The sequence below is a fragment of the Argiope bruennichi genome, chromosome 10 (genome assembly GCF_947563725.1).
Source record: "Argiope bruennichi chromosome 10, qqArgBrue1.1, whole genome shotgun sequence".
NCBI classification, from domain to species: Eukaryota; Metazoa; Arthropoda; class Arachnida; order Araneae; family Araneidae; genus Argiope; species Argiope bruennichi.
Window position 1 is genome coordinate 127,854,706 of NC_079160.1, and position 10,633 is coordinate 127,865,338.

General features: G+C 31.8%; 1 non-coding gene across 1 annotated transcript in view; it reads right to left on the reverse strand.

Moving 5' to 3' along the window:
• Positions 1 to 955, reverse strand: part of LOC129989554 (small subunit ribosomal RNA) — a 1,814-nt gene extending 859 nt beyond the window's left edge. Inside the window, exon 1 of the ribosomal RNA XR_008785815.1 lies at positions 1 to 955. This exon is cut by the window's left edge and continues 859 nt beyond it. This is a non-coding gene — a ribosomal RNA (small subunit ribosomal RNA).
• Between the last annotated feature and the right edge of the window lie 9,678 nt (positions 956 to 10,633).

Sequence of the window (10,633 nt, forward strand, 5' to 3'; positions counted from 1 at the left end):
ATGCTTTCGCAGTAGTTCGTCTTGCGACGGTCCAAGAATTTCACCTCTAGCGTCGCAATACGAATGCCCCCGTCTGTCCCTCTTAATCATTACCTCGTGTTCCGAAAACCAACAAAATAGAACCGAGGTCCTATTCCATTATTCCATGCACAATTATTCAGGCGTCGCGCCTGCTTTGAGCACTCTAATTTTTTCAAAGTAAACGTGAGGGTCTCCGCCCACAACCGGTGAAGATCATAGACAGAAGCCCCCTGAACGCTCGGCAGCGAACAGTAACCACCGGTAGGCGGACCGTCCGGCCGGAGCTGAGATCCAACTACGAGCTTTTTAACCGCAACAACTTTAATATACGCTATTGGAGCTGGAATTACCGCGACTGCTGGCACCAGACTTGCTCTCCAATGGATCCTCGTTAAAGGATTTAGAGTGTACTCATTCCAATTACGGGGTCTCAAAAGAGTCCCGTATTGTTATTTTTCGTCACTACCTCCCCGTGCTGGGAGTGGGTAATTTGCGCGCCTGCTGCCTTCCTTGGATGTGGTAGCCGTTTCTCAGGCTCCCTCTCCGGAATCGAACCCTGATTCCCCGTCACCCGTTACGACCATGGTAGGCGCGTAACCTACCATCGACAGTTGATAAGGCAGACACTTGAAAGATACGTCGCCGGGACGAGCCCGTGCGATCAGCCCAAAGTTATACAGAGTCACCACAAGAGACGGACACGAGGCCCGATTGGTTTTGGTCTAATAAAAGCGCTCGTTCCCGAAGGTCGGAGCTCTGCTGCATGTATTAGCTCTAGAATTGCCACAGTTATCCAAGTAGTAAGGTACGATCCAAGGAACCATAACTGATTTAATGAGCCATTCGCGGTTTCGCCTTAATACGGCATGTACTTAGACATGCATGGCTTAATCTTTGAGACAAGCATATGACTACTGGCAGGATCAACCAGGTAACTTCCATCGTTCGTTAGAACGTTCGGAAAATGCACTCCGAATCCTTACATTTCACGAGTCGCGACCATCTCAGTCGCGGGGGACGCCTCGACAACGGAGGATCCCTCAGTCAATCTCGCTTTTTGTGTAGGTATTCCCCGTGCAATCTACAGAGGTTCTATAGTCTCACGACTTCCCCGACGGCTTCAACGCCGCGGGGCGAGTGCGGAGGCATCGAGAAGATATGTGCGCTGGACACAGATGCAGAAAACCAATCAATTCCTTTAAGTACGGTTCTGCTCGTCGCGTCAACGGCACGGGGGCCGAGCCGCTCGCAGAGAGGCTGAGATAGTTTGGAAGCGGCCAGAAAGACGGAGAATACCTCCCCGCCGATCGCAGCCTTCGTAGCAGAAGAATAACACCCTCGATCCCGGAGGCAGCGTCCGACCGACCCATAAAGAACCGAGAACCGATCCGATCGGGCACGACAGACCCACCGTCAACGTTAGAGGACCGCTTTCCCGGAGGTAGCCAACCGGTACTAACAACCCAATCCCGTTGCCGAGACCTAAGACAGGTTCGCGAGATTACGACGCGTTTTTAAAACGCATTCTGTCTCGCGATCGACCACTGTTTCCAGCAGTCACCTGCTACTCATATAGGGCTACGGACGATCCCCGACGTTCCGCTCGTGATCGCGAGTGGCGCGCGCTTTGCCCAGCCACCAGGCGACCGGAAGAAGCCGCCGCGGGCGAAAATAAGAAAAATTGTGCACAGGCAACCCGTTTCGCCGAACTAGTGCTACGTAGTATTTAGCGCTCTTCTCGGTGATTGGACTTTGAAGAAAATCGCGACTTCTCCCCTATTTGCACTTAGAAGGAAATCTCGGGTAGCGACTTCTCACTTTCTCGTGCTCCGGTTAGGACTTTGCCGAAAATCTCACATCGTCGGACTTGGACGGAAAACTAGCGAAGCGACTATCACCTTATCGCGCGTTCTGATTTGGAGTTTGCTGAAAAACGCGACTTCTCACATCGTCGGACTTAGTAGAAAATTTCACCTTATCGCGTGCTCCTATTAGGACTTTGCCGAAAATCGCGCATCTCCGTTTTTCCTTAAAATGTTTACATTTTGAATTTTCTTCAATTACTTTTTGTGAATTTTTATTGATATTTATGAAATTGTTTATGCTTCTGAATTTAAAATGTCAAGTAACATTTATATTTGTTGAATTATATTTAATTCACTCAAATACAAATTTATAGAGTTTTAATACGCTATAATTAAGTTAAATACCTGTATTTGCAGAATGTATTCTTATTTAGAACTCAATTTGGTGTAAATATTATAAAAATAATGAAATAAAGCCTTCAAATGTTGTTAAATACTTGATTCAAACCTAAAAGTAGGTCAAGCACTTAAATTCTAGCAAATTAAGATAAATGTCTGGTAAAGTTCATATTTATATGCATTCGCAGAAAGAATTCAAGTGTTCTTTGAAGTAATTCTTATTTAGAACTGAATTTGGTGTAAAGAATGTCAAATTAGTGAAGTAAAAGCTGTAAATGTTCTTGTATACTTCATATGAACTTCAAAGTAGGTCAAATTGTTTTAATAAATGCACAAGTTGTGTAATTCCCTTCATACAATGTGTAATGTATCTTCTAACAGTGCTAAAAATGAAATCTCTTTCCAATTCAAACAATTTCTACTGTAAATACTGAGGTAAATACAAATACTGTTTTTTAATATGTGAAATTCAACATATAATTGAGTGCAAGCTTTAATATAAATGTATTCCTTCATGTAACATTCAATATCAATCATTTGTGAATGAATGTTTTCATTCAGTTAATTACTGAGCTGAATCTTTCACCAATGCAAAATATTTCATGACATTGTAAACTTCCATTCATGTAAACATTGTGTAAAATTCAAAGATATTCTTATAGTGTGATAAATACAAGTATATGGCTTGTATATTCAACTTATTAATGCATAAGAGTATGATTTATTACTGCATTTTTTGTGTATAGTTATAAACATTCATCTCCCTTCATGTTTCATCTAGTATCAATTATATTGCTCATTTATTTGAAATTTAGCTTCATGGTTAATGACTTGTGAAATGTTTACTCATACTGCTAGTTGTTTTCATAAATCCATGTTGAGTGAAATGCAAAGAAATCATTATATTATGTAAAATTAAAACATACAATTTGGATATTCAACACATTAGTTCTTATTACTTGCGGAAAGAAGTGATATGAAGAGGTAACAGTTGTATAAAGAAAGCTCAAGTCTTAAATGAATGTGTAATGTTACTTTGCATAGATATGATTTTTAATTCAACAAATTTCTGCATAAAAATGTTATTACCAACTATATTTTGTGTGCAGATTCTTCATGTACTATTTACAATCAAAGAATGCATAAATTTCTTAAAATATTTCATCAAGAATCTATATCATTAAACTCAGTAAGCTTCATCTTTACTCAGTGTGAAATGTTTCATCATATAACAGGTTGTTCTAATTATTAAATGTTGTTTATAATGCAAGGAAATCTTCATCTTCAAGTAAATACAATTTATAGATTCATATTACTTGTTCAAACAAGTTGACTGTAAGGAATGCCTAATGTTTACTTTCACTGTAAATGTAACCCTATTCTAATATTAATATTGTTTTCATGTACAGCATTATCTTGTTAGTGTTTAATTTTATGTTATATTCTGTTGAATACAGGCAGAAAGCTTGTCAATCAAATAGATAAATTATTTAGAGTCCTTTGTCCAACTATAATTTATGTGTGGGTTCCCATTTCTTCAAACAACATTTACATTCAAAGAATGTTTCATCTTAACTAAGCTTCATCTTCAAACTGTGCCAAATGTTCCCATTCTTTACTTGTAATACAATGTGGAATGCAATAACTTTCTCATATTGCAAGTTTTTTAATTTTAATAAAGTTCAAAATGTGATTGACATACTTATTTCATGTTAAATACAAACATATAGTTTGTGGATTCTACTCATAGGTGTTTATTACTTGTTCAAACAGATTATGTAAATAGATAATACTTATATGAAGAATGCTTACTATAAAGTATATGTGTAATTTCACCTTACACTGAAATTGTAACCTCTATCTAATATTAATGCAAAATTTATATGTATTTATTCATATAAACATTATATGAAGTGTAATGTCATACTTATATTGTGTTAAATAGAGCCATACATTATTAAGATTGTTATTTCCAATTCTAATTAATGTATAGCTTCATTATACAATATTTACAATGAATGAATACATAGATTTCTTCAAATGTTTCATCCAGTATCTATATTACTATGTTCAGCTTCTTATTTACTTAAAGAGAAATGTTTCTACATATTACAAGTTGTTTTTAAAGTTTAATGTCATGTAAAATGCACTGTAATATAGTTAGAAGCTGCAATATGCAAGTGCTTATTACATGTTGAAACAAGTTATATACATATGTTTCTATAAAAACCCAACCTGTGTGTAATTTTACCTTACAAAATTGTACACTCTTAATGTTGCAATGCATTCTTTTGTTCATGTGAAATGTTTCATTCATTGTTCATGTAAACACTGTATCAAATGGAACATTTCCTTTTACTTACATTATGTTAAATACAGGCATAAAGTTTGAACATTCAATGAAGAAGTTATTAAGAGTGTTTTTTTACAATTGCAATATGTCTGCAAGATTCTTATTTCTTCATAGTGTTTACAATAAGAATACATTAATTGCTTCTCCTGTTTAAGCATATTCTTTAATCTATATGAAATGTACCCATTTTTACATTTAGTGTTATGTGAAATGCAGTAAAATACTCATAAACTGGTAACTATAAACATACAAGAGCATATAACTTATATATGAAGTTGCATATAAAATGATTATTCTGTTAAACATTGTAATTGTTATCTTTCTTTTAATGTAAACATTGTGAGAAATTCTTATAATGAGATAAGTACAAACACTAAGCAATTATTTTCAACATTTCAGTTAATTCTGTTTGTCGAAACAAACGTCCTCATTAAACTATGTCAGTTTATTAATGTAAAGAATACTCAAAAAGTCTCACATGTACTTGTTATGCATGAAACAGACCTTACAAGTTTCAATATTAAAAATGTTAACGTGTAAGACAGTTACATTCTTTTATACTGAGTGGTTTATATTTCCAATATCATTTCTGTCACATATCATTGATATCAAAAAGACATAAATTGTCTCTTATGTGTACACAAACATTGTAACAACCATCTGAATGCTAAACATGTAAGTGCATACCACATATAAAGCTGCATGTAAAATGATAATTCTTTAATTAATGCAAAACATTAACAAACATAGAAATTGTCATTTCTTTATGTTAATGATGTGTGAAATGTTTCTAATGTGCTAGGTTACGATTTTCAATAATTCAGTAAATACTGTTTGTCTAAATAAGCTTACGCATTAAACTATCAGTTACTTGTAAGGTTTATTCTTGTAAATAACAATTAAATAATGTCAAATGTACTTGTTATTGAGAAAAGAACACATACAAGTTTTTATATTATAAAAATAAATGTATAAATACAGTTATATAATTATATATTGAATGGTATATCTTTCCTTCACCATTTCAGGCACAAACCATTGAGATCAAACTAACTTATATTAACCCTGACATGTACACAAACATTATAATAACCATTTCAATGATACATTGTTTCAGATTTAAACATTTTCTGTGTTAATATTTGTCTGAAATTCAATGAATGCACAGTTGAGTACAACAAAGTCAATTCTATTTTTGAACATAATGCATGTGCACTATTAACATTATTATTTTAAAGCATTAAACATAAAAAGATACATTAACTTCAAATTACTATTAAATAAACAATCTTTAACAAGTCATAAATTATATGTAATGCATTTTTTTCATTGGTAGTTCTTAAATTTGGGGAAAATGATCTTTGTATATGTAACGATGAAGAATATTCTGTGTTGAAACATGACATGTTTGTATGAAAATAACTAAATTACCTTATCCATAATGTTAATAAAATTAGGAATGTAGTAAAACTCTTATTATCAATGAAAATTCATTTTCTGATGTACTATATCTACATTTTTTTAAAAATATAAGTAGTGCACACTGCAACTTGAATGTCACCGAGGAATCCTCGTAACAATTCTCTACTCACAAATGTGAAAATGATAACTTTTCTAACCATTAACATCATTATTATCCTCCTTCAAAGCATGTGTGTTTCAAATTAAAACACTTTTTATGAAAATATTTATGAAATTTTGTCTAAAATTCAATAACACTGCATTTCAGTACAACGAGACAGAAGAAATCCTATTCTAAAGCATAGTTCAAACATAAAAAAAGTTATGTAATCTAAAAAATTACTAATAAATTCAGATTTCTTATATAGAAAAGAAGTGTAATTAATATATATTTTAATTGCTATCAATTTAATTTGGTAAAAATGGTATGTGAATATGCAAGGATGAATAATGTTCTACGAAGAAACATTGCAAGTTTGTATTAGATATTCAAATTCATTTAAAATCCTTAATGTGAAAAAAAATATTGAATGCAGTGTACCCAAATATTCATAAAAGTCCTATTTTTAAAACTATTACAGTTCATACTTGGCCTAAAAAAAAAGGAGCAGACACTGTTAATTGAATGTTGTCGTGGAATCTTCGAAACACTCTTTTGTTTACAAGTGTGTCAAATACAGTATTCATAAACTTAAATCCACTTACCTCATTATGATCCTTCTTCAATGAAGCAAATATCAAAACACCTTGTTAATGAAGAGATTTTAATACTATTATTCACATATATCATTTGTTCTTCATTGTTGCCTTTAATATTGTTGATGTAACAATGTGTTGAAAAGTATTAAGAACAATATTCACTGTTGCTTACAGTTAGCTAAGAATAATAGAATCATAAATTGTTACTGGGCATCATTGTTGATGTAACAATGCATTTAAATAGTGTTCATAACTATACTGTCCATTTAGTCTCTAAAGAATTCATAAATTGCATGTATTTAAATAGTAACAATTAACTATTCATGGAAATAATGAATTAACACCTAACACAGTAAACAATATGCTATTTAACATTGTGAAATCAGTCAAACTCAGTGTAGAAATGCTTCCTATGGATTTTCATCAAAACAAGTCTTTTCCACTAAAATTCTTTGAATGAAAATTGAAACAGCTTTCATGTATGTTGTCTTCCAGCATCTCTTTGTATGAAGAAAATGATCAACACATCATTTCAGAAGAGTGACATCTATGTTCCAGTTTGTCTTCTCTTATCTTCAGTTGAAAGTAAAGGTTGATTTTTTGTTGTCATTTACACTGTACACAAACTTCATCTTCTTTCTGCTATAAAACTGCTTCATATAACTATACATTCTTCTTCCATGTTAGAGCATAACAAAGTAGATATCTTTTCAAAATTTCTTCATTTCATTCATAAAAAATAGGATATGAAGTTCAGTTGACATGCCTTCACTCATTGATAACTGCCATCAGAAGGGGGGGGGGGGGAATCCTAAATGCCCATTCAATATTCAGACTTCATCTTTACAAAATAAAGTTGTTGATGAGATAATAACACTCTTTCACCTTCAACTACACTTGCTAGGATGATGTAATCACATTATAAACAATTAAATTGAATATCCCAAGTAATCCAAATATGGAAAATCTATATAAACAAAGACTACCAGAAATGAAATAATAATCAACAAAAACATTTAACTTCTTCTCATACGTAGAAATCATCAACTTCAATGTCACATAATCTTCAATAAGTTAATCACCAGCATGCAATTCAAAATAATCACAACACAACAACAGCTATTCAAGATTTGCCTCCACCAAAAACCATTAAGTGCAGTGAACCAAATAATCTGCTTTGCCAAAATGAAACCTCTTACAAAATCAAACACATTAAATTGAACAGTGCAAATTATTTCCAAAAAATTCCCAAGCATTAAAAATTTAAAAACCATGTAAAAACTTAAGTGACGAGCAATACCGGCAGAGTACAAAAACCACACACAACACCAAACAAACACCATTTCTGCTAATATTTCTTTATAAAATTGAATCAAATATCTGAAACTGTGTAAATTTCAAACAGTATTCTTAACAGAATGCATAAATATAGTATGAAAGTAATACAGTATGCCAACAATCAACCCGCATGTCCATACATGACTAAAATTTATAACTCAACTAAACTAACCAATATACTATTTTTCAGTGAAATCTCTCACAGGATAGCAATTATGAAATTGAATTCTGCAAACTATTGGGAACTTATTTACCATTTAAAAAGTAGACATTCAGAAAAACTCACATTTTCTAAACACTTGGGTGTAAAAACCGACAACATGCATAACCAAAACAAGACCACAGAAACTTGGAAGATAAGTTCATTGATAATTTTTTAATTTCTAAAGGAAACTTCTGTTCACTGTCATATGTAAAATAATATGAATGTAAAAATGCATTAGGAATTTAAGAAATATGCATAACAACACATCAAGACATGGTACAGTGAATATGTGAAAACATAAACATTAAGAAATAATTTCAAATAAACATTAAGATTTATATTAAATTTGCTAAAAACACTTCTACTTTTCAACAATTAACTTAATTAATATGAAATATATGTTATGTATCAAAGCTCAATGCATATAAACAATGTTATGTGTTAGTGTGTCAAAATGTAAACAAACAAACAAAACAGTACTGATGAAGCAACATTTATTTACATAGGAAAAACAATAATGAATATACTAATTCAAATTATATAGAAATAAATTTAGTAAGCAAATATATCAGCTACACATGAAAGATGTGCAATAAAAAGAAAAAAATGGAAAGAATATGTACTTGGACACTGCTCGACAGGATTCGAGCAATCCAATACTATTCAAATTAAAAACAGAAACAAATTTCTACTAAATAGACTTGAAATTAGGAAAAACACAATTAAATGAAGGGAGAAACAACAACAACAATGAATTGATTTTTGTTTTCACTAATTTACAATAAATAGGCTTAAATTAAAAGTTGGCATTCTTAAAGAGGGGGGGGGGGGGTGCACACTGTGAAACTGAATTCAGTCTTATTGTTAGATTTTAAATCTTCAACTTTAAAAAGAAATGTCAGTATAATTTCAATCAATAAATAAATCATTTTCCAATACTAATAACAACTCTTATAATATAAATAACCTGAATTACTTAAACACAGTACAGCGAAGAAGAGATATCGAGATAACAGCATACATTGCTAGTAAAAAAAATATTAACTATACACTAATAATAAAAATTAAATTAATTATTTCAATAACTAACAGTTTAATCATGAATATATGCATAACTTACAATACTATATATATATTTTTTTCAAACCATGTAACTAAGAAATACCTTTGTGGCCTTATCCAAAGAGAAAACACTCAACGATTTGTTCCTTTAAGATAACAAACAAGCCTATAGGTGCTTCCCATTTGGAATCAGGCCACAGAAAAGATACCATAAATAAACAGGTGATAATCCAATGAGAAGTAATTAAAACAAATGAGTTAAAATTACTTCTAAGACGCTTAATTACAAAATAAAGAAACAAAACTTAATTTATGCAAAAGTAAGCTTAAAATTGAACATAAAGATTTAATTTTTGCTCATAGGAGATAAATGAAATAAATAAAAAAAAGCAAAATGTTTGTTTACAAATAAATAGAGCAAAATAAGCAAATGCCAGAAATCGAGCATTTTATTCACCCACACAAATCTCCTAATATTTTCAAAGTGCAGGGACGACATTTTCATCCAAGACAGGCGGTACACAGGAATGAAACAAAACCCACAACTTTCTTCAAAGATCTACGGGTGCACAGGATAACACAGCAAAGCATCGTGCAGGTGAAAAGCAACCCTCCGGTTACGTACCAAGTGCCATGCCGAATGAACACAGGATTGAAAAGTGAAATACAGGAATGTAGGGGAGTTCGCCTTTCCCATCCAAGTTGCTTGATGCACAGGATAACATGGCACAGCATTCTCTTCTTGTCAAGACACATCATGCTTCTTTGTCTTCATTCTTCTTAAATTCTCATTTCTTGCTTTGTCAATTAAGTTAATGCGTATTTTAATTTCAAGATTAATCAGTACTATTTCACTTAATATTATTGATTATAATAAAATTCTTTGTATATATTTAGGTTACACTAAAATCAAATAAGTTAAATTATCATGAAACTATTAATAAATAAACTAATTCACTGCACATAATAAAAATATTGTTGCAAAATTAAATAATAAACAGTATAAACTTTAACAATTACTCAAACTGATTGTTATCACTTCAACACTGTAGTAAAATTACATCATATTATAAAAAAGATGTTACTACATAGAAATTATACTATAGCAAAGCATTTTATTATGAATTGAGCAGTCAATAATATTAAATAACTGAATAAAATTAACCATGCACCAAGCCATTTATAAAGGAAATTGATTTCTTATTCATTACATAAAAGGGTTGTATATGTTATTAAGTAATACTAAAGCAAAAGTACTACACTATACTAGAATAAGAAGTGAAAAATCAA